This window comes from Pteropus vampyrus, unplaced genomic scaffold, assembly GCF_000151845.1.
Source record: "Pteropus vampyrus isolate Shadow unplaced genomic scaffold, Pvam_2.0 Scaffold163, whole genome shotgun sequence".
NCBI lineage: Eukaryota > Metazoa > Chordata > Mammalia > Chiroptera > Pteropodidae > Pteropus > Pteropus vampyrus.
Window position 1 is genome coordinate 394,426 of NW_011888944.1, and position 6,026 is coordinate 400,451.

The window sequence follows — 6,026 nt, forward strand, 5'->3', positions numbered from 1 at the left end:
ATTTACACTTATTAATTCCTGCAAATCAAAATGAAGTCACTCCCTGAGGTCGAAGGTAGGGGTTGTTCACATCTATCATGAAGGAAAGTAATGGCCTGGAGCTTATAAAGAGTTTTATCATGCATACGTAGAGAGGGAAATATTTATGGGGCATCTGCTGTGTGCCAGACATTGAGCTGGGTCCTTCTGAGAGGACCCGATATCCTTCCTCACCCGGCAATTGAGTGAATTTTGTCATGCGAGGTTTCAAAGAAGAAATACGCCTCTCCTAAGCAAAGCAGCCCTTCAGTTCAGGGATGCGTGCTTGATGAGAAGTACACAGGGATAATTCCTGAGTCGTTGTGAAGCAGTTCAGTACAGGGCAAAGGTCACAGATTTTGGAATCAGAGAGATGTGGCTCTGAAGTCGGGACAGCGCTATCCCAAGGTCGGGCGGGTGTTTATGTGGCGGCTCGGAAAGGGTGTTTGAGTGCTGAGTGGAGAGACAGCAGGGCCCAGATTCCCATGCGAAATGACTTAGCGGGGTGTCTGGCCTGAAGAATGTTTTATTCTCTTGACTCTTTTATTCTCCAAATTAGACAATGAATTTGAACGAGAACGTGTTACAGGAAAGTTTCATCATTTTGCTTAGCCAAGTGCGTGGCTCGACGCGCGATCCTAACTTCAAGCCATTCCGTTGGTGTCAATGCAAAGAGGAACTTATTGCTGGATGTCGTGAGCCCTTTGCCAGCGCATTCGGCAAGTCTAGATTCTATCCCACGCGGCTATTGCTAACGGGGTTACCACCCAGTTACAGCCCAGCGTGGAAGCTTAAATTGCATACCTCGGAGGCTCTCCTAGCTCTCAAACTACTTCATCGTTACACCTTGTTTACCCTCAAAACTCTTTCCAAAATTAATAAATATAAAAGACAAGTTTCCCGACACAAGGGAAAAAACTAGGTTATTGCCAGATAATTTGATTGAACCTGTGTTCCTGTGTAATAACAGATGATCGTGGTGTAATTGCATTACCTGTGACAAGACCACATAGCATTGCACGCAGGGGACCGTAGTGACACAGCCTACTCTCACACTTCCAGAGGATAGAGTATTAAGTTTAGTCTCAGCAATAAAACCGCCTCATAAAACTTTATGGGTAACAACAGAGATGTCCAACACCAAGGTCAAGGTACTATAAGCCACGGGATAAAATGCAGGTCTGCCATTCTCTATCCAAATTTGAAGGATTCAGAATATTTTGGGTTTTAGAAAAGAAATATTGTGCATGGACTGGATACCATGTAATATCCCCAGTAAGTTCTGGAATAACACCTGGTCATTAAACACACTCATATTTCTGCCGTGACGTGTGGACGTTCACACTAAGTGGGCTCAGTGAAGAACATACACAACTTTGCCTTATTGCAGGTCAAGCTTTGCTGTCAAATTAGTTACAAAAATATTTCAGTATTTGGAAGCCTTTTGACTTTGGAATTGCGGATGAGGGGTCATGAACTTTATTTAAATACTAACCTTTAAACGCTGTGATTTTGAAGAAGTTTTAATAAGAGGGGACAATGCTCATAATGTAAAACAGTATTATTGAATGAGTGACGGAAAACAATAAGTGTTTTAGAAGTAGGTTTCCCAAAACCTTAAAATATTACACAGAAATATAGAAAAATGACTTAAGAAATCTTTAGCCAGAGTGGTTGTTTCTGGGTGACGGGATCAGGGGTGAGTGTTGTTTTCTTTGCACTTTTGTATATTTTCTAAAATTTCCATGAGGATTAGAAATAGTTAAACAACACTCAAAGCTAGCTGACCGTTAGTTAGACCTTTTCAGCGTATTTTAAAGAGGACGCTTTGGGGGCTCTTGCCGTCCAGAATGTGTGTGAACGTTTTTCTCTTGAGTTCCCAAAGCCTAAACTGACTGCATCACCCTCTCTGGGGGTTCCCCAAGGAGGAGGTTGGATTCCAGGTTTTCTGCTATGGGAATAAGTGTGCAAACCACTGTTTTTTCTTTCTTTTTTTCGTTTTTTTTTTTAATTTTAATTTTTTTTTTTTAGTTCTACCTTCACTGAAATGTGAAATAATGACTATTTCTGAGTGCCCTTTGGGCATTCTGGTGGTGGGGTATCTCGTCCCTGCTCCAACCATATACCTGTGACAACAAGTGGCCTGCCCCTCAAAACATGTCATTACTGGAAAAGGTATTCACGGAACCCCGACGCACACATCCTGGACCCCGGCCTCTCAGGCTCGGTCCGGACACCGGAAGAGCCCTTCCCAGGAGGGGCACTGTGGCGCCCTCCCTCAGCTGGGGTTCCAGGATCTGACTCCCATTCCCATGAGGGGATTCGAGCTCACGGCGACAGGGAGGTACTTACTGCCTGTTCATTGTTCTTGGCACCCGGCAAATGAGAGGGATCTTCGACTCAGCCTGTGGAAACAAAAGCAAACCCATTAGTGCGCCTCCCACCGCACGTTTTAATTCTGGGGAGCATGCTGCTGCTGCTTCTTGTTAAAACAAGATACAGGTGCCGGCCTAGAGGAGAGTCGGAGAGAGAATCAATCGAGGTCAATAATTGGTTTATTTCTGGAGCGGGGTTGGGGGGCGGGAGGGGGGACAGGGGGAGGCTCGTCCCTGACAGGCTGTCCTCTTTCTGTCAGCATTCATCCCATCTGCCCCGGGGAGCAGAGCAAAGCTCTCCTGAGCCCGCTTCTCCCTGGCGTGTTCTCCCCCCGGGCCCTTGGCCGGCTCTGCTCTCGGAGCTGGGATGCTTTTCCATTCAAAGTGTGACTTGGCCGTGAAATATTTATTGGGAGTTACATTTATGTACTGCTTCACGTAGGACGCAGCATTTTACTTGAGGCTCGTAGTCTCCCATGTAGGAGAGATGGTGAGCCCCATTTACCATGTAAATTAGCATCAGAGCCCCTGGGAGTGGTCGATAAGGGTTATATGTCAGTCAATGGTCATATTTAATCTACACAAAGGCCCCGGGAGGTATAAAGGATATTCCTCACTGTATTAGTTAGGGTTCCAGCCAGAAGCAGATGGCACCCTCAAATCAGGTAATTTGAGAAGAGTTTAATAAAGAGACCAGTTAAAAGGTGTGGACAGGGCGTAGGGAATCCACCAAGGACAGCGAAGGACCCGGAGGTGCGGTTAGCGTGCCCGGTCTTGCAGGGGAGAGGCGAGCCACTGGGGCACAGAGACAGAGCTGGTGGAAAGGGGACTGTGGCTTCCAGGTAGGGACCCTCAGAAAGGGAGCTGCGGTGCATGGAATAAACACCCCCATCTCATGCCCCCCTGGCCCCGGACCTCCTGCTGCTGTCTCTCATAGGCTGAACACAGCAGGCAGCTGGGGGCGAGGAGTCACCAACACAGAATCTACTCATCAGCCTCCTGCGGCTTCCGGCCGAGTACAGCTGGGAAGAGAGTAGATACCACAGGGAATGAGGTTCGTGGAGGTTAAACTGTGTGCCCCAGATCAGCCATCCGCAATAAAAGCCCAGATCCACAGGACTCAGAAATCCCATTTCCTAGCCAGTCACCCTAATGCACTCCACTGAGCTCTAGGCACTTCCAGTTCATTCTGCCATCTGTCCGTCCATCCAACCATCCATCCATCCATCCATCCGTCCATCCATCTGTCCATCCACTCACCCATCCATCTATCCAACTGCCATTTCCTGAAAACTTACTTTGTGAAAATATTGTGTCCATAAGACACAGTCTCTGCCCATTAGGCACTGTTAAAACTCAAGGATATCATTTCCGCATCCCCCTGTGATGGCTGTCATCAAAGTGCTTTGTAAAAACAGATGCACATAAGACAAAACAAAACGCAGGCCAACTCTGCCTCGGAGAGCCAGGGGAATCATCGTAATGGAGATAGTACCCGAGCTGGGTCTTGCGGACTAAGTCTGTGTGTCCTAGGCTCAGACTTAGGGAAGGTGTCTGGGCAAATGGAGGGCCATGTGCAAAGCTGCGAAGATCTTAAAATGCATAGTGTGCCAGAGGGGCTTTGCGCAGAGGTCAGCCATCTGGATGTTGGTAGAAAGCGGAAAAGAACTTGGGAATGTCCATTGGATTCTAATTGTCAAAGACCATGCATGCCGATGGGCGAGATTTGGCCTGGAGCTGTGTGATCTTGGATAGTAACTGCAGGAAAGCTGCTAAAGAGCTAGGACTCAGCTCCAGGTCCCCAAACATCCTGTGTATCGTCCCACGTGCCTCGTCTTACGCTCCTAGGTCAGCGAATGCCGGCAGGAGAAGGAAGGCAGCTCCTAGGCTCTTATTCATTGAATATCCTCTCTGGATGCAGTGCGGAGGGTCCAGTCACGGCCTCCTTCAGAAGCTGTCCCTCTACGGTAGTGAGAAGGGGACTTGAATCTTAGCCGATATCACACAAACGATGCACACCCAACACTGTGAGTCCTGCATGGGAAGCTGAGGGACTCTGTTCAGTTGCAGGGCTGCCATTAACGAGCTGTGTGATCGCTTGGTCTCTCCACATTTGGAAGTGCTAGCATCCGCATCTTTCTTTCACGGTACTGTTTTAAGTGTGAACGAAGCTGATGCATATGAAAATGTCTTGCAAACTATAAAGTCCCATGGACATAGGGACAGACGATTACTTGTATAACGAAGTGAAGTTTGCAAGTTGCTTTAATGTCAGTCGTGGTATATCTGGGTATCTAGGGTTTTATTGGCCATGACTTTTAGATATTGATATTTATAGGGATTAAACTATCTTTGATCAGAGGCCTGGAGAGGTAGCCAGAGAAGCTGTTTTCTGGCCCTGCCCCTGTCACCTACTGAATAGCCTCAAACAAGGCATTGGGACGCTCTGGGACTCAGTTTTGTCCCCTGAAAAACAAGCCGTTTGCTCCCAATAGGTCTCTTTCAGCTCAAAGATTTCATAGAAAAGTTCCATTTAAGAAACTACAATCCATTGGTATTTGGTGGTGAAAATAGTTTTAAAAAGCTGGAAATAGGTTATTACGGTTCCTACATTTTATTGTCGTTTCTAATTTCCTTGCAGAGCAAAATCGGAGAAGACTCTGACAAAGCACTAACACACAGGACGTCGGGGAGGGAGGAGGCGGCGAGGGGATCCTTAACCTCTGCCTTGCACTTAAACCTTGGCACATTATTTTATCTGTAACTTCAGTGCTTATTAGGTTTGGATTTCAAAATCTTAACAAAAGTTCACAAAAGGTATTTTACTAGCAGCTTTTGAGAGACGCGAGCGATCTTCTGTGTAAAAAGAATTGAAAAATGTCACGAAGAGAGGCCAAACTTTCGTGGCATTTAAAAAGCAGAATTTGGGGTTTCAGTGACCCTTGTGAGAGCAGGAGTCAGCCAGGTGGTGTCGTCAGCATGACAGATGAACGGCACTCTCTAAGGCAAACAGCTCTTTGCTCTGCTCAGAATCTCTAAGACCCGAGAGCACCAGAGTCTTGTCTTGTCGTCTTCTTTTTAAAAAAAAATCAGATCTAAGTCGTTTTGTAAAGGATGTGGTGAATCAGATAGAATTTCACATCCATAGGTTTTAGGAAGGTAATATGCTATGGGAAAGACCAGGCCCTTCCCTTCCTGATGTGCGTTATTGTCAAAAAGAATGCAATGAACCTGGAATGCTGCTGTGTGTGTCAGACAGAATTTCACGTCCATCAGTTGTGGGATAAATAAACCGGTGCTGCCAACCATCGGCCTTGACACGTTTTCGTCTGTGTTAGGGCAACTATCTACCTGCTTTGAGCCTCAGTTTGCTTATCTGTAAAGTGGGGGTAACGCTGCAGCTGTCTGTAGGGCTCTTATGAGGACTGCATGAGAACTTAAGATACCTAAGACATGGAGCAATAGTGATGAATGACAATCTGAGCTTTCAGAGGAACTAGGTGCCCTATATATAACTTTCAGGTTTTGGTCTCCAGAAATGAGGAGCGCCTACCTGTTGTTCATGGGGTGAGCATGAATCTCATACCTGTCTACCCCTCACAATTAACGGGGGAGCTTTAAAAACTGCTGATG